Here is a 14,171-nt window from a genome sequence, read left to right as displayed (position 1 = left end):
CAGACAGAGAAGGGGTATCTCCTTCAGAGGTGGAGTCATTTAAGGGTTTCAAGGAACAAGTAAGCAGCCTCCCAACCATGCTCAGATATGTATATTTAGTTAAATGTATAAATTTAGCTAAATTTAACAACAGAAAAAGGACATGAAAGGAGTAGAACCAATTTCATTTCTGCACCTGTCTTCTGCATTATCTGTATGAAAACTATTCATTGAATCAGGATTGGGTCTAGGATTGAAGGGTCTCACAGGTGCCCTCCTGATACCAGGCTCCCTGATGCTGCTCCAAAGAGTTAACAGCCCACATATTCACCCTTCTAATCATATGTGGGAAATTCTTTCACCTGTTCAATGCATTTGTCTCTACATTTGGTCAATAACCACATAAATTTCATTTTACAAGAAACATAATGAAATGAGAGATGCTGATGAACAATATGTGACACTCAGGGCACCTGTTACAGGTGGTCAGTGAGCAGCACTCATTGGAGCTGGCATCTATCTTGTGCTTCATCCTGAAACCAATCTTTTGTCTGGAATCTTCATGCCACACATTTTTAGTAACGAACAAAATTCTCAACTAATGTGCATTAGATTGCCGTTCTGCCTGATCTCTTTACTCAAGGTTCTATAGTAACTAATCTTTCAGACAAAGTAATAGAAAGAAGTGAGGGGCAGAGTCAGTGGGGATCCAACTTCCTGCAGTTACCATGCAGGTCAGTGTATAGCTTCTACAATGAAACAAGCAAGGAATTCAAGTAAGTTTCAAATATCACAGGTGGTTTTGCATTAAATGGCTTCTTACTGTACAATCTTGCATTTATTGATTAATACTCATTGATCAACAGCATTCATCAGTAGCAGGAAATCAAAACAGAACTTACACACGTGACAGGTGATCAGTGACACAGGGTAACATGTTCTCATTCAAACACAGGTACACAATCAACAAGAAGATTTCTGTTTTCTAAAGATTCAAAGCAATTTGTTTTTTAACAAAGTAATCCTAACTACATTTGGAATTTTGAGAAAGCACAGATCATTCAAGTCCCGCCAAACATTAAACTGTGATTTCCAAAGCAACTAAAATCATTATAATGGAAATTATTTTTTTAAAACACAGCAGAAATCAGTGAGAAGACAATATAGACAGTTTAAAAGTCTTCAGAGATATTAAATAATTCTTATCGAGGTCCTGCTGTCATTATATCAGGGGAAAATGACCACAAAAGGAAAAGAATATAAAGAAACTACTGAAGTCTTCACAGTCAAAAGATCAGCAAACAAACTTTGAGGCAATAATGCTTAAATGAAGATAATGAAATTTAGCCATTATTGCTAAGTACACAAAAAAGTGATACTAATGGAATAGCATCATACACATGCATAGTCAAATAAATTATGTCTTCTACTATTACTAATCATTACCACGGAAGGCAGGATTGAGTGTAATAGGTTAATCAGGAGATGACATATGGTAGAATATTCTAGAACCATTTCTTTATAAATCAAATGGGGCAAAATCAATCTCATGTCCCATTTAGTCTCATTGCTTTCAAAAACTTTTGTTACATTTTTATTTTAGTGTATGGGTAGTAGTGTTATACACCAGGTATGTACAAGCTCTGTGTTTGTGCATGGTGCCTACTGAGCTCGAAAGAAGTCATCAGATTTCCTGGAACTTAAAAAATCATGAGGTGCTGAGAAATAATCCACGTTTTTAAGACAAGCAAGTGCTATTTACTACTGGGACGTCTCTTCCATTCCCCTCTCCATCTCATTTCCACTCTCACTTAAAATCCTCACTAATCTTACTTCCGTTTCTCCAAAATATTCAATGATCTCACTGCTATAGATTTTCTCTCCCCCTTACTGGATTCTTTCTTCTGCTTCACAGTGGAACAGGTTTGGTGTATGACTTAGACTTCAATATTAAGAAAAAAATTCTTCAGAATTCATCTGAATTTCTAAGACATTACAGTGCCAGTAGACAAAGAGAATTCTACAAATGATTCCCTAACTATCCTGTAGTGTAAAACTACTGAAAATGCTCTGTAAGGATCCTAGAGGCGGTAGATGACACACAGGTCTTGGAGAGGTCTTCTTGATTGGCCTGCTTCACATGGCTTGTACCAGCATACCACCTGAGCTCTCTCCATTGTTCATATCACTGCTGTATCTAGTATGCTTACAAAGTATTGCTGCCTTTTACTTAAAGAGAAAATAAGAGAGATGGAGAGAACATTCAGAATATAACACTTGTCATACTTCCAGAGAACACACATATACACACACACAGACACACACATACAGACATACACAGACAGACACACACACACACACACACACACACACACACACACACACACAGGTAAAGAAAGCATCATGATAGGGTTATGTTGAAAACCAGAATACCCATCATTTCTGGGGATCATTAGACAGTACAGAGAGTTTACATATACAAAGCAAGTAAATACAAAGGATGTATCAGACAGTCTATAAGAAGAGCATCCTTAGCTACACAAAAATAGGTGGCTATAATTCTCCAGCATCACATATATGTACAATATCCTCTGAGCACAGTCTAAATACTCCCATTCCTCCTATGGGCATTCCACAGCCACATTCATGACTATTAACAGACCCTGCAATTGACAATTACTCATTTATTATATGCTGTGGGACAAAATTTTTCCTGAGGTAAAAAAGACCAAAGATATTAGTGACACTTTTGTGATATAGGTGAGGTATGGCAGTATTTCAAAGACTAAAGTTTTCCAAAAGTGCTACAAAGGATTCTCAGCAGTTAGGCACTGCAGTCCTTCAATATACAATGTACACAATGGCTTATTACATGACATAAATTCTGGTCTTTTTCCACCACAAATTTTTTGAGTAGCAGAAAGGATTTGCCATTATCACTACCGTTTAGATTTCTCTCCAGTTCAGATTATGTAATATCTTTTCAAGTGCAGTTGGGGCTAGAGAGATGGTTCACTGGTTAAGAGTACCTTCTGCTTTTCCAGCAGTCCATCACAGCTCTGTTCATATACCTGGTACCTTAAACCCTTTCAGACCAGGTGCTTTTTCTTCCTTAATTACCTTTGTAGAGTCTATTCCACTAGTTTCCCCCCACCTCACACTCCTAGTCTTCGTACTATCCCTGCCCCATAAAGACTGGTCCCTCTCACTCATATACAAGCTCATAGCTCAAACTGCTATGCTGCCTTGGACATGCTCTGTACAGCATCCACATATGTTTCCCGACAGCCTAGGCCTAAGCTGAGTCTAATTGTGGGAAACTGTACCTCTATATCAGGAAGTCAGTGGTCTCTCAGCCAATTCAACCCTACTGCTGAATTCATCCTGTGCTGTAGCTTTCCTCACTAGATGGTGATATTGTGATAGTGCTAAGTCATGAATAATTTTGTCTTCTGGGAAGAATGCTAAAGGCCCTCTAATATGCCAAACCGAAAATCCCTTTTGAAAATGTAGTTGTTTATGGAGAAGTTTGTGGCCATCTAAGGTACAGAAATAAGCAGTGCATTTGGAGCTGTCTTGAAGAATTCAGTTAGGCCATGCTCACAAACAAATGGAAAGTGAACAACCTTAGTGCATTACAAATGGGTTAAGACAAGAAAGGAACAAACTAAATCTGCAGAGATGTCATCCTAGCAACTAAGCAGCAGGCCTGAAAACCTCTACATACAAAGAGCAATCAAGCCCAACAAAGAGCACAGATAGCATAATAAATAAATAAATAAATAAATAAACAAATAAATTTAAAAAATCAAAGACAAGGCTACAATCAATGAAATAGAAATATAGAAACCAATACAGGAATCAATGAAACAAAGAGTTGCTTCTTTGACATAGTCAACAAGATTGATAAAACCTTATTCAAACTAACTAAAAGGTTGAGAGAAAGCATCTAAATAAGCAAAATCAGAAACAAAACAGAAACTGAGGAAATCCAGAGAATCGTAAAATATGAAAAACTTCTACTCAACCAAAATGAAAGATGTAAAAGAAATGGATAATTTTATCAGTAGGTACCACATTCTAATGTGATATCAACATCATATAAGCAAATAGAATTATCTAACCCCTAGCGAAATAGGGGTCATTAAAAGTCTCCCAACCACCACCACCACCACCAAGGAAGAGATGGTTTTAGCCCAGAATTATACTACTTTCAAAGAACAAAGAAGAGTTAAAATTAATACTCCTCAAATTACTTCATAAGAAACAGTGGAATATTTTAACAGGCCACGTTATCCTGATAACCAAACCACATACAGACACAACAAAAACCACATAAAGATGCAACTAAAAAGGGGAATTACAGACCAGTTTCCTCAATGAACATACATGCAAAAATACTCACAAAATACTTGCAAAGAGAATCTAAGAACACATCAGGAAGAACACCAAACATGACCAACCAGGCTTTGTAATAGAGATGAAAGAATACTACAGTATACAAAAATCAATAAATATAATTCACCATGCAAAACAAACTGGAAAAAATAAGACATGATTGTATCAATACATACAGAAAAGGCCTTAGAAAAATGTAACACCATTTCACCATAAAATCCTGTAGAAAAAAAAAATACAAAGCACATACTTAAATATCATAAAGACAGCTTACAGCAAACCTAGAATCAAGATCAAATTAAATAGAGAGGAACTCAAAGCAATTTCACTAAAATCAGGAACAAACTAGGCTGTTCACTCTCTCCATGTCTCTTCAAAATAATACATTTATTCTTACCTAGAGCAATAAGACAACAGAAAGAGATCAAGTAGATACTGGATTACAAAGGAAGAGGTCAAAATATTCTTATTTGCAAATGATATGACAGTATATATAAGTGACCCAAAAAATTCCACCAGGGAACTTCTACAACTGATAAAAACTTTCTCCCAGATAGCTGAAAGAAAATCAATGCACAAAAATCAATAACCTTCATATATAAGAGATACAAACTGATTTAAAAAATAAAAATCAAGAAAATAACACATTATACAATGGCCTCAAATAATATACAAATGTTGATGGTAACTCTATGCAACAAGTGAAAAACTTGTACAATAAAAGTGTCAAGACTTTGAAAAAATTGAAGAAGATATTAAAAGTTGGAAAGACTTCCATGCTTGTGGATCAAGAGGATTAAGATACTAAGACTACAACAAGAGATCTACAGATTCAAGGAATTCCTCATCCAAATTCCAACACAACTTTTCACAGATTTTAAATTGGTAAATTCACACTTATATAAATAAGCAAAAAAAAAAAAACCTGTAAAATAGCTCAAACAATCATAAAGAATAAGAGAACTTCTGGTGTTCTCACCATTCCCAATTTCAAGTTTTCTTCAAAACTAGTCCAAAAACCTCAAAATATTGGCAGAAAAGCAGACATGTTGATCGATGAAAATGAACTGAAGACCTAGGCATAAATACATATGGCCATCTAATTTTTGACAAAGAATCCAGGAATACAAACTGAAAAAAGATACCATCTTCAACAAATAGTGCTGGTCTAACTGGGTGTCTGCATCTAGAATAATGCAAGTGGATCCAATCTTATCACCTAGCACAAAATTCAAGTGCAAATGGAATAAGGACCTCAGTATAAAATCAAGCACTATGAATCTAACAGAAAATAGAGTAGGAAAGAAAAGTGAACATATTGTCACAGGAGATGACTTTCTTTAAAGGAAAAGAAAAAAAAAAAACCATCAATAGCACAGGCACACAGAACAACTAATAAATGGGACCTCAGAAAACCGAAAAGCTTCTATAATGCAAATGACACTATCATTTGGACAAAGCAGTAGCCTACAGTGTGGGAAAAGATCTTACACATTCCACATCCAATAGAGACCTAATATCCAAAATATAAAATAACTCAATAAACTGGATGTTAAAAATAAACAAATAATCCAATTAAAATGGGTTACAAATATAAGCAGAAAATTTTAAATGGAGAAACCTCAAGATAGTCAAGAAACATCTAAAAAATTTTCAACACCCTTATCCTTCAGGGAAATGCAAATCAAAACTACTTTGAGAGCCCATCTTATCCTTGTCAGAATAGCTAAAATCAATGATTCACATGAGAGCTCATGCTGGAGAGCGATGTGGAGCAACAGAAATATTCCTCCATTGCTGCTGGGAGTGCAAACTTGTATAGCCACTAAGAGAATCATTGTGATCATTCCTCAAATTGATGGGAATCAAACTACTTCAAGATCCACTCATACCACTCTACGGTATCTACCCCAAAGAACACTCCAACCTACCCCAAGGGCCCTTGCTTGTTCATTGCAACTTTGTGCAAAATAGACAGGAATTAGAATGGACCTAGAAGACCCTCAAGAGAAGAATAAAGAAAATGTGGTACCTTTACACAATGGAATACTACTCAGTTATTTTAAAAACCTGACATAATGGTTCATGTCTTCAGAGCCACCGATGCCTATTAAGCTGGCCCATTACAATGCCACCAACTTTATTAAAAATATAAAAAAGAATAAAACCTGCTAAGACTCAAGGAAATTGTTTAAAGATTTCCTTCCAAAATAGTTGGTCACAATTTCAGCAGGTAAGAGAAAAAGAAAAATCTATCAACTTATAAAGCAAAGACTATTAACAAATGATCAAATGGTATCAAATTCCAGAAAACTATATGATGAACATGAATGCATTTCACAAAACATGCATTACACATGTTTTCAAGCTCATGAAGCAATCAATGACAGAAGTTTAGAAAGCAGATAGATGGTGATACAGGTAAGCTTGAAAGTCCACCATTGAGAGTCTTTGCTGTCCTCAAATGCCCTGTCAGCCTGTATGCCACCATACTTTTTGCCATGATGATAATGGACTAAACCTCAGAAACTGTGGGAGTCGGGGGGAGGAAAATGAGTCAACTGAAGGGAATCCTGGAATCTCACTGTTGTTACCAGGCTCTTTAAATCATCCCTGATCAGTTCCCTGAGATATTTGCTTCAGGATCAGTCTGGCTGAGAGCCAGATTGACCAACACTAGTTTCAGCACACACAGAAAAACAAACCCTAACCTCTTGTTCAAGGGTGCCTCTAAATGCAGTTTGCTCATGGGACACTCCTTTGACTACCTGGCTCTTCTCTGGTAGAGACTGTGTGCCACCTGAGAGAACAGGTGAGACCACCACTTCTTCTCAAAGTCCAGACCCAAGAGGAACCCGTCCAGAGCCATCAGGACATAGCAATGGAGGAACAGCCAGGGACAGGATCCTTCTGATTTCCTTCTGCACCCCCAGAGCTGACCCTGTGCCACAGCTCTCCATACCCAAATCCAGCCAGGAGAGAGCTGGTCTCCCAGGAGTGCTGACACACCTGATAGCACAGGTGAGATCACTACTTCTGCTCAAATTCCTGGCACAAAAGGGACTCACTCAGAGTCTTCAGGACACGGGAACCAAGGAATAGCCAGGGATAGGATGCTTCTGGTTTCCATCTATACCCTGGAGTTGACCCTGTGCCACAGCTATCCATATCCAAATTCCACATGGAGAGAGCTGGTCTCCCAGGAGTACTGACATAGAGGCTTGCAGGAGGCACAAGCCACAGTCAGAGATAGCAAGACCAGCTAACACCACAGATAACCAGATGACGAGAGGCAAGTACAAGAACATAAGCAACAGAAACCAAGGCTACTTGGCATCATCAGAACCCAGTACTCCCACTACAGCAAGCACTGGATACTCCAATACAGCAGAAAAGCAAGACTCCGATTTTTAAATCACAGAGTGATGATAGAGGTCTTTAAGAAGGACATATATAACTCCCTTGAAGAAATACAGGCGAACACAGGTAAACAGGTAGAAATCCTTAAAGAGGAAACAAAAAAATCCCTTAAAGAATTACAGGAAAACACATCCAAACAGGTGAAGGAATTGAACAAAACCATCCAGGATGTAAAAATGGAAATAAAAACAACAAAGAAATCACAAAGGGAGACAACTCTGGAGATAGAAAACCTAGGAAAGAGATCAGGAGTCATAGATGTAAGCATCACCAACAGAATGCAAGATAGAAGAGAGAATCTCAGGTGCAGAAGATACCATAGAAAACATTGACACAACAGTCAAAGAAAATGCAAACTGCAAAAAGCTCCTAATCCAAACATTCAGGAAATCCAGGACACAATGAGAAGATGAAACCTAAGGATAATAGGTATAGAAGAGAGAGAAGAATCCCAACTTAAAAGGCCAGTAAATAGCAACAAAATTATAAGCAAAAACCTCCCTAACCTAAAGTAAGAGATGCCCATAAACACATGAGAAGCCTACAGAACTCCAAATAGATTGGACCAAAATAGAAATTCCTCTCATCACATAATAATCAAAACACTAAATGCACAAAACAAAGAAAGAACGTTAAAAGCAGTAAGGGAAAAAGGTCAAGTAACATATAAAGGCAGAGCTATCAGAACTACACCAGACTTCTCACCAGAGACTATGAAAGCTAGAAGATCCTGAGCAGATGTTGTACAGACCATAAGAGAACAAAAATGCCAGCCCAGGCTACTATACCCAGCAAAACTCAATTACCATAGATGGAGAAACCAATAGATTCCATGACAAAAGAAAAAAATTTACACAGTATCTTTCCACAAATCCAGCACTGTAAAGGATAATAGATGGAAAATTCCAACATAAGGAGGGAATCTTAGTGCAAGAAAAAGCAAGAAAGTAATCTTCTTTTAGCAAACCCAAAAGAAGATAGCGACACAAACATAGTCCCACCTCTAACAACAAAAATAACAGGAAGCAATGGTCACTATTCCTTAATAGAAGCACCTAAGGAAATGTTCAGCATCCTTAGTCATTGTGGAAATGCAAATCAAAACAACTCTGAGATTCCACCTCACACCAGTCATAATGGCTAAGATCAAAACCTCAGGTGACAGCAGTTGCTGGCGAGGATGTGGAGAAAGAGGAACACTCCTCCATTGCTCGTGGGATTGCAAGCTGGTACAACCACTGTGGAAATCAGTCTGGCAGTTTCTGAGAAAATTGGACACAGTATTATTACCAGAAGACCCAGCTATACCACTCTTGAGCATATACCCAGAAGATGCTCCAACATGTAATAAGGGCACATGCTCCACTGTAGTCATAGCAGCCATATTCATAATAGCCAGAAGAGGAAACAGCCCACATGCTCCTCACCAGAGGAATGGATACAGAAAATGTGGTACATTTACACAATGGAGTACTACTTAGCTATTAAAAAACAATGACTTCATGAAATTCGCAGGCAAATGGATGGATCTAGAAAGTATCATGTTGAGTGAGGTAATTCAGTCACCAAATTAGGCAAAGAGCATCATGGAATACCCACTAGACATGGAACACATGAAGCTCAAGAGGAAGGAAGACCAAAGAATGGATACTTCAGTTCTACTTAGAAGGGGGAACAATATGATCAAGGGAAGTAGAAGGTTGGAGGGACTTGGGAGGAAAAGAGAAGGGGGAGGGGAAAAGAGGGGAAGAATCAGGTATGGGAGGAGATGGAGGAGATGTACAGACATTCTCTGCCAGATCCTGACCAATACAGCTGTGGATGCTTGCAGCCAACCATTAGACTGTGCACAGGGACCCCAGGAGTTAGGGGAAGGTCTGAAGGAGCTGAAAGGGCCTTGTTTAGCATCAATGAGAGGGGAGGCCCTTGGACCTGTGAAGGCTGGATGCCCCAGTGTAGAGGAAATTGAATAGAGGTATGTAGCAATGGGGGATGGGGAACTAGGAGTAGCACCAAAAAGACCCAAAAGCCAGGAAAGCAAGGACTTCCCAGGATCCCACAGGGATGACATTAGCTGACCTGTAGAGACCATATCCAGTGGTTAGTCATGCCCTCCCACCCCTGTTGAGGGATGGGGCCACCTACCCACCTGCAAAATTTTCACCCAGAATTACTCCTGTCTAAAGGACAAAAGAGTGGAAGGGACAAAGAGTGGAACAGAGACGGAAAGAAAAGCCATCCAGAGACTGCCCCACCTGGGGATCCATTCTGCCTGCAGATGCCAAGAAGTGCTTGCTGACAGGAGCCTAATACAGCTGTCTCCTGACAGGTTCTGCCAGATCTTGACCAATACAGATGTGGATGCTTGCAGCCAACCATTGAACTGAGCGCAGGGACCCCAGAAGTTAGGGGAAGGACTAAAGGAGCTGAAAGGGCCTTGGTTAGCATCAATGGGAGGGAAGGTCCTTGGTCCTGTGAAGGCTGGATGCCCCAATGTAGAGGCATGCTAGGACGGTGAAGCAGGAGTGGGTGGGTGGGTGGGTATGGAAGCACCCTCATAGAAGCAGGGTAAGGGGGATAGGATACAGGGTTTGCAGAGGGGAAACAGGTAAAGGGGATAACATTTGAAATGTAAACAAATAAAATATCTAATTTAAAAAAGGGAAAATAGAATAAAAGAAAGAAAATAACTAAATAAACAAATAAACAAAGTCCACCTTTGAGAAAGGCAACCATGAATAGCACAAAGAGGCAGTAATGAGTAGGATGTCAATAGAAAACCAGCCATATAACAGCAGAAGAAGCACAATATTCTCAAATGCCATGCACCGCTCTCCAATGTGGCCATGAAAGGAGTCACCTTGGGTTGGTGATGCAAGCCTTCTATTCCAGCAGCACTCAACAGACTAGGGTAGCAGATCTCTATGTTCAAGAGAAGCCTATCTACAAAGAGTTTCAGAACTGCCAAGACTACCTAGACAATATGTCTAAATATGTAGTAACAACAATATAAAAGTCTTCAAGCCTAGTAAAGATTACAGTTTAAAAAATGTCTTCTCTAAGAACCTGGAACACATAAAAGACATGAATATTGAGTCACTGCAAGCATGTGAAGAAATATTAAAGGATGTTTTTAAGATTCAAAATACCAAAAAACATACTGACATTTTGAAACATTGAGAAACCAAAAAGGATTTTTAAAACTAGGACAAAAGCATCAAATGGAAGGGTGACTTCAAAAGATATTAAAACTATAGCAGTGCAAAGCATTGAGAATAGATAGGAAGACTAATAAGAGTAGATATCAATGGGAAGGTAATATAGACAAGAGTTTAATACTATGCAGAGATATTAAGCAAGCAAATATTATCAACATTCTGTGAGCACTATATTAGGAAATGGAGAAATTAAGCATAAAAGATACAGAACACAAAGGAAATGCAAAATGCTCTAAAAGTCTAAGAGCAGGAAAAACGGAGGCATCAACTGTTCTGACTAAACAGTATATTAAGATATAATAATGAAAATATTTAATATTGGTAAGATGATGTGATCAGTGGATGTGAGTGGGAGGTGGACAACATCCCTCACATACAAAACCAAATTAAATTACGTTTGCCTCTGTGTATTAATTCTCACAAAGAGAGTCTTCTAATACCTACCATGGGAACATTCTGACATTATTCTCAGTACAATTATCTAGAAACATTTGGAATGAAACAGAATCTGGCCAAACCAATTTCATGTTCTCTTTCTACTGTGAATTGAGCCCCTCAACATTCTTTCCTTAATCCCTCTACCATACCTGGATCCTTTGCTACAGCTTCTTCTCTTCACCATCCAGGGCTCTTAGTTCAAACTCACAGGTGAGCAGAACTGGCTGAGGAGTGTGACACCTGTGTGTGGGAAAGAGATTCTTCAGAAAGCACCCCAGAACTTTTCATGGAAGGAAAATACATGACACTTCCAAAAAGATAAATATGAAGGAAAGAGAAAATATCACAACTAAAAATGGCTCCTTTCCTGTAAGGATTTGAATGTAAGATGTGAGACTCAGTCACACACAGCTCAGACACAAGCAGAGTCATTCTCCCAGGAATCCTGGGGAGGAGCTGGGGAGACTGCAAGAAAACTATTGTCACCCACAGAAACCAGACTGCTGCACTTGTCCAAAGGGAGATCTCTGCACAAAGCCCTGTCAGCAGGGTCTAGGCATTCCTACTCCTCCTACGAGAAGTTCACAGTCACAGCACTACATGTTAACAAACCATGAAATTAAAAAACCAACCAAACAAAAAAACCCAAACAATTGTTTGACCACGTATGTAAGGGCAGAGTGCTTTTCTTCAACCAAGGAGACAAATTTCCTATAAAGGTGAAAGATCGTAATTATTCAAAAGATGCTTCCTAACACTTTATTTTAATCTATAGAGGGTTTTCTACTTTAATGGTGTGGTCTGATACACTCACACAGCAATACTGGGCTTCCCTGGAACTAAGGTATAACATTAAAAATTCAGCATATGAAGACGCATTTCTGAATGCTTTACTTACATCCTAAACTGCATACAACCCAGATGAAAAAATCATGGCCACTAAAAAAAAAATCTGCCTATAAATGTTAATGTTTACAGCAATAACAGTTTCGCTCAATGAAGTAAATTTTCTGGTTCAATAAAAACTGCACTATTTCCTCATATAATTATTGTACACAAAGTTATCTATGTGGATACCTGTTAACAGGAGCCAAAGGCATTCTCTTGAATAACCAGTGAGTAAAAGAAGGGAGTAAGAAAGCATGAATGAATTTATTGTCCCGGAGCTTTATAACTGACACGAAAGCAAACAGCAGATCTAATTTACCAGATTTTTAACGTGTTACTTTATGACTGATTATTCGGGTAAGTGTAGGATAAATGAAAAGAACACTATAAATTGCAGTTCATAAGATCTCAAACTGCCCCACAACTGTAGGATATCCACAATAGAATCATTGAGAGCTGCTTCCTTAAGCAGCTGCACACACCCCTCTCCACTCCCACCCGGCAGCTCATCTGACCTGGGAAGTTCCAGGGAAGCCAGGCTGCGGTGCCCACCGCTGCGCTGCTCACTGCTGACTCTCCCAGGCCCACTGCCAGGAAACCGGGTCTGAGGAGAGTTTCCCGGGGTCCAGAGAGATCTAGGACACCGGTTCTCTCTGGGAAACCAGCCCACGGTTAGGCGCCGCGTAAAGCATTCACGTAGGAAGGGGCGTGAGGATTTTCTTGTCACTCCGGGCAGGAAATCTTTTGTCAGTCTTTGGAGCAGCTCTCTTAGACCCGCCCACCACACCCTGGTTCCGGTGACGTACCTCCTCTGAAGAGTATCAACACCTAGTTGTTTTTGTAGGATCCACCCACCTTCTTTCTTTTCGCTGTCACTTTCCGGGTCGTTCCAGTGACACCCCCCCTGACTCCCCTACCCCCGCCTCGGGATTCTGGTTCCTTCCACTTCATCTCAGGCTTCCAGCCACACTGCTCCAGCTGTCAGGCATGCATCATCCTAATATCTGATAGTTCTAAACCTCTCAGGTAATAGATAGGCAGCCTCATTTGTTAGCTTGGAATACAAGCTTCCTGGGCTAAAAACCGCACAACAAAATATAACCAGCACCCTAAATTCCGTTTTCCTTTCTTCCATTCCCAACACAAAATACTAAAAAAATAAAAAAATAAAAAGTCTGGCTCCCTCCGAAAACCTGACTCAAAATATACATGAAGTATAAGAAGGACTAATCATATGAAAATGTGGATTAAAAGATTTGGGAGAGAGAATGGTGAGAGGGGAGCTGTGGAGCTCCGGGGACAAAGGTGACTATAGAAAGTGCAACCAGTAGAACAGGGCAGTGGGGAAAGCATGGATAAAGTCAAACTCAGCAGCATTGTCCTGGCCACAGTAGCAAAGAGAATAGAAAATGCAAATAGTTTTTCAAGAATATTTTTGTGTAAATAGTCTAACAATCATATTACGAAAGAGAGCATCAGCATAAGTCCCAGTTCATATTAGAGAAAATATAGTGATAGCACAGAAATTTTGATAGCCAGAAAAATAAAATGATATCATACATTTTACAACATATACAATTCTATGTACAGGGGATTCAGGGTCAGGATCAGGATGGTAAAGAAAATGGACATAGAGCTGCATGAATTTTCAAGGGAAAGGGCATTTGTGCCTGGCACATCACTTTATCCCTCTTGTCTATAACATACAGGCTGGAATTTGGATAAAGAATGTGTTGAATGTATAAATTTCTTTGGGTAGGATGGACATTTTTACTATGTTAATCCTCCTGATTCATGAGCACGGGAGATCCCTTCAAGTTTAAATATCTT

At 39.1% G+C, this 14,171-nt stretch overlaps 1 protein-coding gene across 1 annotated transcript in view; it reads right to left on the bottom strand.

The window, feature by feature from the left end:
* Nucleotides 1-13,110, bottom strand: part of LOC115029053 (uncharacterized) — a 33,762-nt gene extending 20,652 nt beyond the window's left edge. Inside the window, 2 exon segments of the mRNA XM_029471263.2 lie at nt 11,603-11,693; nt 12,857-13,110. The gene's annotated coding sequence lies outside the window, so the exon portion shown is untranslated.
* Between the last annotated feature and the right edge of the window lie 1,061 nt (nt 13,111-14,171).

The sequence above is a fragment of the Mus caroli genome, unplaced genomic scaffold (genome assembly GCF_978045245.1).
Source record: "Mus caroli unplaced genomic scaffold, Mus_caroli_1 scaffold_18, whole genome shotgun sequence".
Lineage (NCBI taxonomy): Eukaryota > Metazoa > Chordata > Mammalia > Rodentia > Muridae > Mus > Mus caroli.
This window is presented reverse-complemented; position numbering and strand designations above follow the sequence as displayed.